This window comes from Ursus arctos, unplaced genomic scaffold (assembly GCF_023065955.2).
Source record: "Ursus arctos isolate Adak ecotype North America unplaced genomic scaffold, UrsArc2.0 scaffold_4, whole genome shotgun sequence".
NCBI lineage: Eukaryota > Metazoa > Chordata > Mammalia > Carnivora > Ursidae > Ursus > Ursus arctos.
The window spans coordinates 63,371,523-63,388,685 of NW_026623056.1; positions in this window are offsets into that span (position 1 = coordinate 63,371,523).

The following is a 17,163-nucleotide window of genomic DNA, read 5'->3' on the forward strand; positions in this document are numbered from 1 at the left end:
TTTTTTCTTGGTACAATAATGTGGCTATGACATTCTGTAATAATTGAGCCACAATTGGTTTCTGGCCTCTTGTTTTGTTATCACAAAGGTCTGAGTGCACCTGCAATTAAGTCCAATTATTTGTGAATTGTGAGGTCGTCTCTGTAAATGACGACTAGTGGAAACATTACAGAGGTGGCATGTCAAAGACTCCTTGAAAAACTAAGCGGTGGAAAAACTAGGCAATTATCATCAATGCTAGTTTTTAGATGGGAGAAGACAGCTACAGCCATAGCAATAGCATTCAAAATGAGTCCCCAAGTAAGGATGAGTAGAAGTAATCCCGAGAGTTAACCAGATTTACAAAGGATGCCACTAGGTTACCTAATGAAAGGCAGCTTGGATATGATACTTTGGCCATGGAGCTTAAAGAAGCTTCTTAATTTTCTTTCTCTCTTTTTTTTATTCTTCAGGTCAGTGAAATAAATAGAATTTCTGGACTCTCTCGTGTCTGTGTGTTAACCAATTTTCATTGCCCTTTTCTCATGCTTTTGAAAAATAGTGCTTCGTTGTACTGTTAAGTTTTGCAATACCCAGGACATCTTGTATTTTGTGGTATGGTTCAGTGCAAAATGGACAAATATACTCATTATTTTTAATTGTTATTATTTATTTTCTAAATTTTATCTGGTCCTTTATGAGGTTTACATGCGTATACTTAGTTAAGCTTTCTAAAACATAGCCGGTAACAACCAAATGCGATCCACTAATAAGTGAAATCATTGTATCTGATAAGGTACCAATGCCTTACATATAAATTTGCAACATTTAATACATGGAACCTAAAAAAAAAGAGAAAACAAAACTCAGATACAGAGAACACATTGGTGGTTGACAAAGATGGTGAGTGGGAGGGTAGGCAAAATTAGTAAAAGTCGTGAAAGGTACGAACTTCCAGTTATAACATAAGTAAGGCCCAGGGATGAAATGTACAGCATGAGTACTATACTTAATAATACTGAATTGTGTATTTGAAAGTTGCTATAAGAGTAAATCTTTTTTTTTTTTTTTTAATTTTAAAGTAGAGTCGCCTTGGGTGACTTAGTTAATTAAGTGTCCAACTCTTGATCTCAGCTCAGGTTTTGATCTCAGGGTCATGAGTTCAAGCCCTGCCTTGGGGTCCACATTGGGCAGGGAGTTTACTTAGAAAAAAAAAAAGGTATATTTGACACACAGTGATACATCAGTTTCAGGTGTACAGAACAGTGATTCCACAACTCTGTAGGTTAAGCTATACTCACCACAAGTGTAGCTATCATCTGTCACCATACAATGTTACTACAATACTGAGTGTATTCCCTATGCTGTACCTTTAATCCCCATGGTTTATTTATTCCATAACTGGACGCCTATACCTCCCACACCCCACACTCCTTCTTGCCCATCCCTACTCCTACCTCCCCTCTGGCAATCACCAGTTTGTTTTCTGTATTCATGGGTCTGTTACTGCTTTTTCATTTGTTTGTTCATTGTCTTGTTTTTCAGATTCCACATAAAAGTGAAGTTGTATGGTATTTGCCTTTCTCTGTCTGACCTACTTCACTCAGCATAATATGCTCTAGGTCCATCCATGTTGTTGCAAATGGCCTGATCTCATTCTTTTTAATGGTTGAGTAACAGTTTATTGTAAATGTATACATATATATGTGTGTATATGTGTGTGTGTGTGTGTAAATATATATTTTATCCATTCATCTATCATTCATCTATCAATAGACACTTAGACTGCTTCGATATCTTGGCTATTCTGAATAATGTTATGATAAACAGAGTGTACATATATCTTTTCAAATTAGTGTTTTTGTTTTCTTTAGATAAATACCCAGTAGTAAAATTACTGGTCATATGGTATTGTGGGAATTCACAGTGCCTGGATAGACAAAATCTGATTCGTATGTGCCTCCCTGGATGAGACTAATTGAAAAGCAAAGGAGGAGTGCCTACAACACTGGGTCTCCTTTGAAGTTTCTTGGCTGAAAACAGCCAGATTCTTACTGCACCTCAAGGCTCTCATCTAGGGAGTAAATGTTTAAATTTTGAAGAAAAACAGGCACCTGTGTTACTTTACAGACTCCTTGCCTCCTCGTCCTTATCATGCTGCTCCATATATTATCCTGACCATTAAGGTTACACCCCCCTCCTTGTTCTGTGTTTGCACCTGATAATTTGCTAAGACCCTAGTAAAAGTGGAGACAAAGCTTGGTCAAGGCCTTTCACCACTAGAGCGTCTGGTCCCCCGGCCTCTCCTTTCTTCTCCTAAGGTGTCTGGAGTTATCTTTTCATTCGCCGTCTCAGGGTTTGCTCGCCAAACCTGACATGGTATTTCTATTTTTAATTTTTTGAGGAACCTCTGTACTGTTTCCACAGTGGCTGCACCATTTTACATCCCCACCAACAATGCACGAGGGGTCCTTTTTCTCCACATCCTCTCCAACACTTACGATGACTTGTCTTTTTGATACTAGCCATTCTGGCAGGTAGAAGGTGACATCTCATGGTGGTTTTGCTTTGTATTTACCTGATAGTGATGTTGAGCATCTTGTCATGTACCTGTTGGCCATCTATATGTCTTCTTGGGAAAATGTCTATTCAGGTCCTCTGCCCATTTTTTAATTGGATTATTTGGGGTTGTTTGGTGTTGTGTTATGTAAGTTCTTTATGTATTTTGGATATTAAACACTTATGGGGGAAATATTTGCAAATATATTCTCCCATTCACTAGGTTGATTTTCATTTTGTTGATGGTTTCCTTCACTGTGTAAAAAATTTTTATTTTGGTGTAGTCCCAACAGTTTATTTTGACTTGTTTTTCTTGCCTGAGGAGACATGAAAAATGTTGCTAAGGTTGATGTCAAAGAGATTACTGCCTGTGTTTTCTTCTAGGAGTTTTACTGTTTCAGGTCTCACATTTAAGTCTAAGAAACTAGATCTTAAAAATCTCTCATCACGGGGCGCCTGGGTGGCACAGCGGTTAAGCGTCTGCCTTCAGCTCAGGGCGTGATCCCGGCATTATGGGATGGAGCCCCACATCAGGCTCCTCCGCTATGAGCCTGCTTCTTCCTCTCCCACTCCCCCTGCTTGTGTTCCCTCTCTTGCTGGCTGTCTTTATCTCTGTCAAATAAATAAATAAAATCTTTAAAAATAAAAAAAAATAAAAAAAAATAAAAATCTCTCATCACAAGAAAAAAAATTATAACTATGTAAGGTTATAACTATATTATATAACTATATTATATAACTATATGATAATAAATAGACTTATTGTGACAATCATTTCACAATATATACATATATCAAATCATTGTGCTCTACACCTGAAACGAATATGTTGTATGTCAATTATATCTCAAAAATATATAAAAATTAAATGATAAAGAACTAAAAAAATTAATTTTTAAAATCATACACTCTCTAATATATTAAGTAATTTACAAAGTAGACATAAAAATATAAAATTCTGTGTTAATTCATACCAAGACTTTTTCTGTGTCAAATATACTAAAATCAGTAATGGTAAACAATATTGTCACTATTCAGGGGCGTCTAGGTGCCTCAGTTGGTTAAGTGTCTGCCTTCAGCTCAGGTCATGATCCCAGGGTCCTGGAATCGAGCCCTGCGGTAGTCTCCCTGCTCAGTGGGGAGCCTGCTTCTCCCTCTCCTCCCCGTTCATGTTTTCTCTTGCTGTCACTGTTGCTATCTCTGTCTCTCTGTCTTTCAAATAAATAAATAAAATCTTTGAAAAACAATACTGTCACAGTTCACTATGTAACACCAATACCCTTAGAAATGATACCATTTCCTTTGGATAAGAGTACTAAATTTAACAATAAAACTTTTCTGAATGCAGAGTAATTAAAACCCTATGTAGGGCATAAATCCTGTTTATTTTCTGCCTTAAGATGCCAGTTATAATACATATTTTAGTTTTACCATCTGACTGGCACATCTGTTACCTGTTTTGTTCTGGATTCCAAAATCTTCTTTTCTCGTGTGATTGACCCCCACAATGTGTTTTATGATGTAGAAGTGGTGTAACAATACATAGCAGATGTTCCTTACCATTGAGCTACATGCCTTTCGTTGACCCAGGCTGCAAATCTTCCTTTAATTCACCGAGTAACATAAGGATTCTTCAATTATCTGGTTTTCACACCTCTAAGCCATGCACAGAAAGACTTCTTTTTGTTACAAGCACATAAGGAAGAGCGTATTTACAACACTTATTTTTAGAATAAAGAACCCATGCTTCTAACCAGTTTCTCAAAGCAGTATTGTTTGGGCTTGAAGAATAGGAAGACAATATTGCATGTGGAAGCAATACCAACATGGTTCATCTTTATTTTGCTTTTGTGAAAAGAGTACAAAATCCGGGTTTTGTAGTATCAACGAGGTGCCACATTGTCTTGCATATCTAAGAAAGGAAGTAAGGATCAAAGAGATGAGGTAGGGTATCTAGTAAATGCCGTCTACGGCTCCCTGCTGCTAAATCCCATATTCTTTCCCCTCCTTCATGTCATTGGACTTATATTATTGTCATATAGAGGAGTGACAAAGATGAGAATAGAAGCAAAGTATGGCCAATATCAGCCATCATCAATTTCTTTCCACTGTGCATGAATATTATTTATGTTCAAGTCAGCATATTCCCCGACCCCCCTGAATTCCAACTGGTCCTGGCACACTGCTTGATCAGTAGAATGTAGTGAAAGTGACTTCAGAAACTGGATGAAAAAAAGCCTGTAATGTCCCCTAAGTCTCTCAGAGGACTCAGAGAGACAATTGTCATGGGAAAAGTTTGACTATCTTGAGAATGCCATGCTGTGAGAAAGCCCAAGTTAGCTGTGTGAAAAGGCCTGAATAATAAGAGAGATGCCTAACCAGTCACTAGCTGTTCCACATAGCCCAGCCTAGGCACCATAATATGAATGAAGAAACAGTCTTGAACATTCTTGCATCAGCAGACAGCATGTAGAGAAAAAAACCAAAGGCCCCAGATAACAAGTAGAACGTATGAACCTTAAAAAATAAAATGGCAGTTACTTTATCAGCAAAATGAATTTATTAGGAAATAGCAGAAGAATTGTAGTTCAGGACAAATTATAGCAAACCATAGGCAAGTCCAAACAGACAAAGGAAGGTCAGCTTTTATTAGGTTTTAGGGGGAAATTGGAGAGGAACAAAACTTTTGTTTTGAACAAAAGTGCTTTGGAGAAGAACAAGAGCGTGGGGTTGTGGCGGTTTCTGGGCTGCAAGCAGTAGTTAGTATGCCGTTGCTGGTGCAGGGAGGGATCATCCCTCTTTTTCTGGAAAGCAGGAGATAAAATTCCTCGGAGAAAAGTGTCCTCTCTTGTCAAGATAATTCTTATCTTCCCTCTTCCTGCTGTTTCTGCTTCAAGGAGTGGTATGTGCATAAGAGCTCCCCCTGCAGGGCTTCCATTTTAAATAAACTTCCCCTTATTTATTTTCACAAACTGAAGCCCTAGACTTAGGATACAGCCAAGGCACCCTAGCTATCTGTAATCATACGAACCACTTCAGCTAAAACTTTCTTATATCTAATATCCGGGTAAAAAGATTGTAAATCAAACTATCATGTTGTATGCCTTAAACCTACACATTGATGTATGTCAATTATTTCCCAATAAAACTGAAAAAAAATGTTTCTTTTTGAAAAACATTTGCTCAGCAAGAAGGAATAAAGAAACAACATGCATCTAAGGGGAAGCTGAATATAAAATTTTAAAAACCGTATTGTAAAGGTAGAAGTCACAGTAGTCACCTCCAAAGAAATGATTTTGAAAATATTTTTTTATAAAATTCAATTTGCTCACTTGTCATTTCCATCTCTCAGGTTATCTTTTGAAAAACAATTACAAAACATACATACCGAGACATACACATGATATATAGAAGCCATACTTGATTTAGTAGAAATTAAAATGAGCGATACCCCCTTTCACTACTGTCAGGATTGGAAGAAAGCATTGACATAAGAATTACCCAGAGACTCCTTTTTTCATTCTTATTTGTTCCCTAGAGTGTCAAAAATGCTCAGGAATTCTAATCCACACATTTTGATTAGGTTCTAAACCATATGACTTCAGGCAGAAAGATATTTCAACCCAATTGGGGGCCCTTAGGGAGAGGAACACAACTGCTCAGCCTGATTTATTCCATGTGCGTAGCCACACGAGCATAATATCTCAATGAATAAATGCATCTATTTAATGATTCTTACACTGGTTTTAGTAGGCACAAAAGGTGCTATATTTACAAGAATAAAAACTGTAGTTCTTTTTTCCCCCTTTTCAGAATTAAGTACATGTTAAGTGCAAGAAACATAAAAATTTTAAGAATTAGGGCTATTAGCTAAAGCTGCCTCCACCCACGTGGGAATTCAGGTCTCTGGGAATTTGGATGGAGGGTAGATACCATCTGTGAATGATTTTAGAAGCAGACAAAATTCTCCATGAGAATGAAAATGTGGTTCAGTCTTCGCTCTACATGTTCTAGTTATAATCATCACCACTTAAAAGACAATTTTGGAGTAAGGAAGGGACACTGGAGTTTGATGTCAGAAGACCCAGAAAAGGTGTGCTTGATTTGATCAATTGAAAGCTTTTTTTTTTTTTTGAAACGTATGGTCTGCTGACTTATGTCTATCTAATGATTTTTAATGAATGTTATGAAAGCAGAGGCCCTCTAGTTGCAGGACGTAATGGGGTGTTTAGATCCTTCCTCTTTATACCATAAAGATATGCTTCACTTGAAATAACTCATCATAAAACCAGACTGTCACTCCACCGTCTGGATCAGAGGTCCACAAACTTGTTCTTTGAAGGGTCAAATAGCAATCATTTTAGGTTTTGAGGGTCATAAATTGCAACTTTCTGTCTTTGTAGAGAGAGCAGCACAGACAAGACATAAACTCACAGGCATGGCTGTGTTCCAACACAGGCTGCAAATTCATCTCCCTTCTGGAGGTTTCTGGAAGCCATCAGATTTTACTGTGGAAGGCATCCCATATCCAGGAGACCAACTCGAGAAGTTCCAGTTGCAAAGCCTAATGATTAGAAATTAGTACCTAGGAAAGACAAGAAAAATAGAGCCCCAGGGGAGGAACAAGAAATTAAAATGTGATGGAGGACAGCACACCTATTAGGATAGCGGACGAAGGAGAACTCATATAAACACACTATCATTCTAGAAACAAGCAGAAAATATGAAGGCTTGAAGGCAGAAACATTCCTCAGAAAGGTATATCATGACTACCCCATTTCTAACAACCAGGGACCTGAGGCCAAATTGCTGAAGTACATTTCAAAAGGTCACAGAGCTAGTTAGACATAGAGCCTGTGGTTAAAGCCAGATATACTTTTCTCTCAAAGGTATGCTCCTTTTCTGTGACTAGTTTTTCCTTTAGCATTTCTCAAATCTTTAAATAAAAGTGGGTTCCAAAGCAGTGATACCGATGACAGCCTGATGTAGGGACAGGGTCCACTCTGTAATTAACCGTATGCTTGTGCACATTTACCTTAAAGCCCAATAGTGCAGAACGTGACACCAGTGATGGCTGTTAGATACCATCGATTATAAAAGTAGGACCACTGTGATATTACTAATAATCTGCTCCACATACACACATATTGTTCCTCACTGTGTTGTCCTACATCTATAAATGGTATTCAGGGCATAGTTTGGGGCCATTTTCCTAGAGGCTCAGAATTGTGATTAGACTAAATAAATACTTATTCTAAATTCTTTGCAAAATATATTTCCATATTCTACCTTGCCAGTTTTAATTCAGGAATTTCTTGTGAGGTAGCAACATCCATTCTAAGTCAACATGGAAAAATTAACATGAAATCATGACAGTAGTTTTCAGAAAAATATCACAGTGCTGAGACTGGCACTGTTAGAACAGGATAGGATAGAAAAGAATGGAATGGAATGGAATGGAATAGAATAGAATAGAATAGAATAGAATAGAATAGAATAGAATAGAATAATTTATTTGTGTGTATATATATTTAATATGCACTTATTGATACATATATTTTAATGATTATAATTACACATTATATTTGCAAAACAATATTATATATTGGCATGATATTTTTATGTATTTATCCAATATTTAAAATCAGACTAATTCTGGCAGCTAATAGAAATTGTAGTAAATAGGGCTACACCGGTGCACTAACAAGAAATGTTTGAAATTACAAAGGCAAAAATCTAGAGAAGAGACAGAATAAAAAGCAATACTTACATGCAAAGCATGCATGAGTTTATGTGCCTAGAGTAAAGGATTCTAAAATAACAAATTTAAGCAAAAGTTACAGTTCCAAAATCAGATTTTTTTCTTTTATTTGAAAAAGATAAATCCCTATACAGTTAAACTGATACCTTTCATAAAATTAAATTCACATAAATATCATGGAAGATGCACGTGCTCTCTCTGTCCAAATAATTGAAAGTGCCAAAAGAAACATGTACCAAAATAAGAAATTCTCAATGGGTTTACTTATACAAACTGACATTACAATACTGCCGAGATGACTAAATTCTAGTGTTATCAGAATTCATGAAATGCAGCTTGTCTCAAGCTCCCGAGAACTCCTTCTGCAGTCCCAAATTAGGTTCTTCTATTTTACTTCATGGCTTTATTGGGTAAAATCTAAATTTAAATTGTATCCAATTTATAACCCTTTTCTACCTAAAAAAAAAAAAAAGGTTTTGTTAACCTATTCTTACATCTTATTGAAAATATTACCTTTTTTATTAATTTAAAATCAATGTGATGGAAGAATCTAAAAATATTGCAGAAGTTAATTGGGCTTGGGCTTCTATAATCTAATTCTGCTCAGCAATATAATATGTATCAAATAGAGGATTTTTGAGAGAAAACAATGAATCTAGATTTAAATTCTCAGATTATCCTTATTTGCATTAGTCTGCACATGAAATGTTTAAGGTCTTTATAAAAAAAATTTTAGACACACACAATATCAGTAAAGATGTCGTACATGCATGGAACACCTCAGATACAGAATACAGCTGGCATTTCAGCCAGAAAGACAATTTTCCTTGGGGGCTCTTTCATTGCTTTAACACTAATCTGTGACAAAAAGGTCTTGTCAGACTCTTATTGCATTTAAGAAGCTTTTGGTGAGATTTGTATTGATCTGGAATAAAGCAACTGACAACATTGCAATAAATTTTTACTACTTAGTACTGATCAATATGTGTTTTTCCCCTCAAACTTTTTTCGGTAAATTGCCTTGCATTTTCTCAGTTATCGCCAACATACCACTAAATTAATAATATTTTATTCAAAAGGTTACATGCAGTTAATGAATAGGGGAGAATCCATTATCAAAAGATCTACATTTCTAAGGAATCAATTATATCAAATATGATGTCTATAAAATACACACACACAGAGAACACACACACACACACAAATATACACGGATAACATGGGGATTGACAGACAGCCAAGGACTCGTGTATACTATTTTCAATCTGATAACTATGTGTATCTATACATTTTCCATATGCAATACTAAGATTGTAGGGATTATCAATACATGACATAGAGTTATTATCCCTAAGTATTATGGTATAGAATTAAAATGAATGACTATAGGGCGCCTGGATGCTCAGCCAGTTAAGCATCTGCCCTCAGCTCAGGTCATGACCTTGGGGTGCTGGGATCAAGCCCTGCGTGGGGCTCCCTGCTCAGTGGTCAGTCTGCTTCTCTGTATCTCTCTGCCCTTCCCCCCGCTTGTCTTTTCTCTCTCTCTCAAATAAATAAATAAAATCTTAAACAAAAAATTAATGACTGCCATCATAAAGATACATAGATTTAATGATTATCTCCCTTCTCCCATGTGCCTTAAATATTTTGGGTTTTAAACAAATTTAATTATTTTTTATATTTATTTATTATTACATAATTATTTAATCTCCTGGCTGCCAGACACAAATTCTGGTGTCCAAGTTCCCCCACTATTGGGTCATGCACAGTCAAAATATATGGTGTTAATTTGGCACATGCCATTACAATTCAGAGAAAACATTAGTTCTTGGATCCCTGCATCTTTTATACATAGCTAGCCATGTACCCCCACTCTTGGACCAGTCTTGCTCCCATTCTCAAATGCATCTGATTTTCATCAATGCTAGCGATACGTTATTGAACATGTAAATTTGGTAAGTAAATACAAGTGATTGGTCCAGTCATAATTCCTTGACTAGATTCTATTTTATTTCGATCTGGTATATGTATCTTCTTAACAACTGCTTGAGTTAATGTGGCAAGAAAGATTCGAACAAGTTTCATAGCATCTGACCCATTTGATGCTACAGGAAAGGCCTGTAAAATCAACGCCTAACCTATTCTTCCATTTAGAAACTCAATTTAAATATCCTAATTGCTACAATAAGAAACATTGTTGACCCTTTGAAATACTGTAGTGCTTATGATAATTATTCTGTAAATAAATGATTGTGTCTTTATATTATTTTGTGTTTGAGTTTCCATATTTTTGTTTTAGAATTAAATAAATGAAGCTTAGATACGATTTGTAGACCTTTTTCTTGAAAGTTTTTTGGTTCTATTTCTATGTAAAGTAGGCTGTGATAATATCTTGGATTTGTGTAATACCTTTCTTTCAAAAGTCTTACACTCTGCTAAAGAAAGTTCATTTAATTAAACGCTTAAGAATAATTTACACATTACCATTCAAATAAAGCTGCATTCAACTAAGCCAAGATGGAAGGCCTTGAAACTGTTTCTTAATGTTCTGTCAAAACTATGTATAGCACACCAAAAATGCTGTTGAAAATATGTTTTAAATCATATTAAGATCAGAGCCTAACTGACAAAAAAGTATAAAAATTCAATAAAGAACAGAAAAAAAAATAACATCAGAGTGTGAATCTACAGACTTCAGGGAAGGCTAATGATGGAATTTGCCCTGGGTTAACTGCCAGTCTTGCTGGCTCATCGCCTGGATTTTAATGGGCCACATGTCAGGAACAGGAGGCAATTCCTGATGCCCTTGAAGGGTGAGAAATAGGATTTGAGAATCCTAAAGAAAGACAGAACCCTTAAAATAAGGCATATTAAGTATGAATCAAGGAAAAAAAAAAAAAAAAGAAGTCACCCAATAGAGAAAGATAGTGAGGAAACTTTCTGGGCTTGCCCTTAGTTCTAGGGGAATGTGAGGAGAAAAATATTTAAAAAATAAAAATTAATTCATGGTGAATCTTACTCTCAAGCAAATGATCATTTATATTTAAGTCCAGAATTCGCAATAATTTTATGGTTGGAAAATAACCCCCCAAATCACTGACAGTGCCTTGAGGTGTGTGCCAAAAGTAAATAAAAATTTATCTCTGAAAGAAAGCATTTTATTTAATTTTTTTTAAGATTATTTATTTATTTATTTGACAGAGATAGAGACAGCCAGTGAGAGAGGGAACACAAGCAGGGGAAGTGGGAGAGAAAGAAGCAGGCTCATAGCAGAGGAGCCCGATGTGGGGCTCGATCCCATAATGCTGGGATCACGCCCTGAGCCGAAGGCAGACGCTTAACCACTGTGCCACCCAGGCGCCCCTGAAAGAAAGCATTTTAAATTCAAACCATCAGGAATATCTATAAATAAAATTTCAAGGAAAATGAGGCTAATAACAATAATAAATTTAAAATACTTGAGGAAGCAAACCACAATGAATTGGAGAAGAAAAGCAAACTTAGAATAAGACCTATAAATAATGCAGAATTATGATATATAGAATCTATTACAAATGATTAATATATTTAAAGTAATGAAGAATACTTTTTTGGGGGGTGCCTGGGTGGCTTAGTCGATTAAGTGTCTGCCTTTGGCTCAGGTCATGATCTCAGGGTTCCAGAATCAAGCCCTGCATGAGGCTTGCTGCTCAGCAGGGAGTCTGCTTCTCCCTCTGACCCTCCCCCCTCTCCCGCTTGCTCTCTCTCTCTCTCTGTCAAACAAATAAATAAAATCTTAAAAAAAAGAATAGATTTTTTAAAAAACATGTAAGAAAAACATCTATAAAATATATAATGCTGATTTGAAAAAAAAAATTAAAAGTTGTATGTAAAATGAAAAGGAAATGTTGGTTCTTTCTATGATAATGGAGGACTAATTTGATTTGGACCCCATTCCTTTTAATAAAAAACAAATACAATAGATGAACAAGAACGAAAGATGAATGACTGGTTCTAGATATTGGAGAGTGACCCAAGCAACAAGTTTTTGAGGGGCCAGGACCATGGAGGGACAGAAATTCAAGAGAAGTCTAATCTTAGTACCCTTGGGCGGCTATAACAAAACACCACAGACCGAGCGGCTTGTAAACAACAAAAATTTAATTCTCACAGTTCAGGGAGCTGGAAACTGAGATTTTCAGGGATGCAAACTGTCAATTTTTTTCCTGTGTCCTTGCATGGTGGAAAAGTCTAGGGATCTCTCTGGAGCCTCTTTCATAAAGGTGATAATCTCATTTATGAGGGCAGAGATCTCATGACCCAATCAACTCCAAAGGCCCCACCTCCGAATACCATCATCTTTGTGGGTTAGGATTTCAACATATTAATTTGGGGAAACAAATTATTCCGATCATAGAAGAGCCTAGCACATGACACTCCTCCCACCTGTAAGGCTTTTGCCTTTTCTACAAACAGCGGAAGACTTTCAACAGAATCATATGACCAACATTAGAATTCAGTGGAAAAGCCTGGAAATTGGAATTCAGTCCCCACCAAGGAGAAAGAACTCTAGCACAATGGAGGCTTTCTGTTTTGTCACTGTTTGATATTAGCACCAGGATAGAAAAATATACCAAGAAACTGAAGAGAGAGCCCAGAAAGGGACCCACAAATGTATCAAATCCTGACACCGTCTAGAGCTGTTATTGCTAATCAGTGGAGAGACAATAGAAAATTCAATAAAGGGTGGTGGCCAAAATGTTTATCCATTTCAATAGATATAGAAAATAAGTTTCTATTCTCTCACTTTCCAGGGGTTTGTAGCATCAGGCTAATAACTCTAAAAATACTTTCCTAATACTATCCCCTTGGCCCTTATTGCAATAATCTCCAAATTCCCTTGACTTTCTTCTTAGACTTCTTCAAGTTATTAATACACCACACCCAAAGGGGGAAAAATCACTTAAATATAGATCAAGGACACAATCATGTAAGGCAAAATTTAAAATGTTTCAGAAGAGCATGCAGAAGTTTATCTTCAGAACTTGGGTAGTAAACATTTCTTAAAATGAGATGCAAAAATGCAAATGCAAAGAAATAAATTTGACAAACTAAAATAAAATAGAATATTCCTAATTTAAAAAAAAGCATTTTAGAGGGAGTGCACAGAGAAGCCACACATTAGGAGAAGGTACTGTAATTGTAGCATCCAGATGATACAAATAATCCATACATATTTACGATAAAAACAAAACTCAGGAGAAGAGTGCGCACAGGACAGGAACAAGCATTATACGGGCTAAATTTCATTAGTAGCTACCAAAGTTGAAACTACATATATCTTATGACACAGCATTCTGTTCCTCATTTTGAGCCCAACAGAAATGTGACTTGGATTCAACATGGTGAGGAACCCTAAGCCTATAAAACCATAAAACCATAAAGCCAAATGTCAGGAGGCTCTTCTAGTAGAAACCCAATTACAGTGCTGCCTGCCCACCAGCAGGTCTGATACTGGACACTGGATGTAAGAAAGGGCACTGTTGCTTCAGAAAACGTGCATTCCTTTGCCACCATACTTGACAGAAAACGTGGTTTCCCTGTGCTTGGCTTGAAAAACACTCTTCTGATTTCAGCATCTGGTTTTGAGCCGTTGAGCTCACTTGGTGTTATTACTAAATAAAGTTAAATATCCCGTGAACAGAGAGTTACACAATGGAATTGTAATGGCTAGGAGTTCTAAAAGCGAGCTGGGAAGCCATTAGGCGATTGAAATTCTTTTTCTTTTTGTCTTTTTTAAGATTTTATTTATTTATTTGAGAGAGAGAGAGAGACCATGAACAGGGAGAGGGGCAATGGGAGAGGGAGAAGCAGACACCCCTCCGAGCAGGTAGCCCAATGTGGGGCTCAATTCCAGAACCCTGGGATCATGACCTGAGCCAAAGGCAGACACTTAACCAACTGAGCCACCCAGGCGCCCCTGGCAACTGAAGTTTATGTATGCCCATATCCAGGTGAAAAATGAATTCTCACACATGAGCCTTAACCACATAACCACATCCTGGAACATTTCTGTGTACCTTAGGCTGAAATAAAGATAATATAACACCTGTTAGCCAAATAGCCAAGCACGTATTAGATAATCAGCTTAAATTCTCCCAGCACCAAATAGAATTCTTTCAAAACCACCTTGTAAGAGCTCGCAGTTTTTGCCTTTATAAACCCCTAATGTCAACCCCAAATAAGAACATTCATTGGATTCCTCTCCAATCTGTGTTTCCTAAATTGTAATTCCTAAGACTTCAAATAAATGCATTGCTTGTTTTTACAGCCTCTCTCTCAAAATGTTAATATATATAACAGAATTTCCACAACCCCAGTGTGCATGCCAGAGAAACATTTGCACAGGGTGCATCTGAGCCATTACAACGGCTTGAAAACAGCACAGGTATTCGGGAACAGGAGAATGAATAAAGAAATTTATATGTATTTATGCTATAAAATACTATGCAAAAGTGAAAATAAAGAAATTTCAAAGGGTGAATCTACTGAAATGAAATTGTAAACATAATCTGCACAAAGGAATAATAAGAATCAACTGATAGACAAATACCTGTTAGTATACATCTTCACAAGTTTATGCAAACTGTTCAAAAGGTAACGACATTGAACTATAGGTTGTTTAGTTTACCTAATTCTAAATAAAATTAAAGAAAATATAGCAACTCAACTTTACGATTTTTGGGGGGTGATGAGAAAGGGTGAGAATGGTAGGAGGCACACTGTGTGTATCAAAATTAGTACATATGCTCACTTATGCTCTAGTTTCTTACTGGTCAGCCTCTCATCAATGGCATCCATCTAGCCATTTTAAAAACTGTGTAGTCTTTCGAATCTGTGATATATTTCACTATAGGAAAACTTTAAACTAGGTTAATATTAAATTATCTTGAATGTGGTTATTCTTGGTGTTAAAATATGTTCCTTTTATTAGAAATATAATTAGTATACACCTTCTGGCTACATGGTATTCCTGAGTTCTTGAGTGACATGATAAGAGTATGCTCCATCTGAAAGTGTAAATCTCACCTTCTTTTCACTATGTGTGTATCTAAATATAAATCAAAATGCACACACATGTTACTTTGTTTTTTAATTTTTTGTAATTATGTCTTCCAACCCTCATACTCTCCACCACGAGCAGAGACAATATAACTGAGTTTAAAAACACACACAAAGGAGTGTAACTGTCTTGACTAAAAAGATATTTTATTTTCTAAAAAGCATATCCTATCTTCTATTAAGTAGAGTTTTTATTTGCCATCATCATCATGAAGACAAGCACAGTGCATCTTTTAGAATGGTGGCTGACATTAATTACAGAATTTGAATTTAACGTCATCGTTAATTTCAAGTTTTACATTCATGGTTTGGGTATTTTTTTTCCTTTCAAGATAAAAAGAAGTATGCGAAGAATAGCTACCCGGTCTGAAAGTTAGAAGTGGGTAGGAATCTTTCATAGAAAAATTGAACAGTCTCATTAGTGACGAAATCTAAATAGGAGCTGTTAATGTCTTTAGAAGCAAAAAATGTATATATATATATATATATATATATATATATATATATATATATATAAACAATCCATTCAGGGATAAGTTAGTTGCAAAATAAGTTTATTGGAACAAATACTATCATGTAAAACACCTCTAAATAAATGATGAGCTCTTTCAGGGCAGAGGCCTGTTGAATATGTTTTAAATTTTAGAAAGTATTTAGAACAATTTCCTGAACAATATATTTGCTCTACAACTGATTATTGATGAATGAGTGATTCAACAAGTTCTAAAATCCTGACAATAGACACTCACATTTTATATATCAATCGCATATAAAAGCACATCCAAATTAATGGAAGTGATATATATAAAATAATTTATCATAATTAATTCCAGGATGGCATTATACCAAATGAAAATAGGCAATTTTTTCAATGTTTCTTTAATTTCTATGTTATTTTTCTTCCAAATACGTAATGTGTGATTTACTATTTAGCGTTTAAACTAATTCATAGGTTTTGAAGTACGTCCCAAATGAATTAAAATAAAATATTGTAGGCAGAGGCCACAGTGTGATAAAAAGTTCAGAGGTGCACTGATGTCACTGCAGCGGTAATAGTAAAGAAATATAGGTTAAGGATAGCCAAGGTTATAAGAGATGAAAACATGGACTGTAAATTTGGTATGAGATCACATTTTATAATTTTGCCAGGGGTAAAATAAAATATTCCAGTGGAAAAAAAATTCCAGTAAGTACGTATTTTACTCTTCAAGTTTACAAAACAGACTTAGAAGATAATATTGAAAAGTTATTTTATTAGCAAATAAAAAACAAAACAAATACAAATATTATTAATCATTAGTATTCATATCTCAATGACCAATAATAGTGTGATACTTTGAGACATTAGGTATGGGGAACTGAAAATGGCCCTTCTTACCCACATTCCTTTTGGTCTTCCTGGAGTCAATTGTTCAAAGTGGTAAAGACTAACAACATTTTGATTTATAGAATATTAGGTGTTATTGATCTCATGCTGTAAGTCAGCAACCAGAGGTCAAGTAATGCCTCGAGAGTAAAGAAAGCCTTTAAAGTTTTAACAGTATCAGTGCATATCTAAATCAAAACAGCTACCATAGCACCGTGGAAGTGCATGATTGCTAACACAACCCACATTTTATGTTAACAGTAGAGGTCAGTATAAAGGAAGGGGAAAGTGTAAGGTTTGACACATCTCTTTGGAGTTTCAACAGGGAATGATTTCTTCTTCTTTGCAGCAACTTGTGATAATCATCACCCCCATCTGGATTTGAATTTTCTTAAGG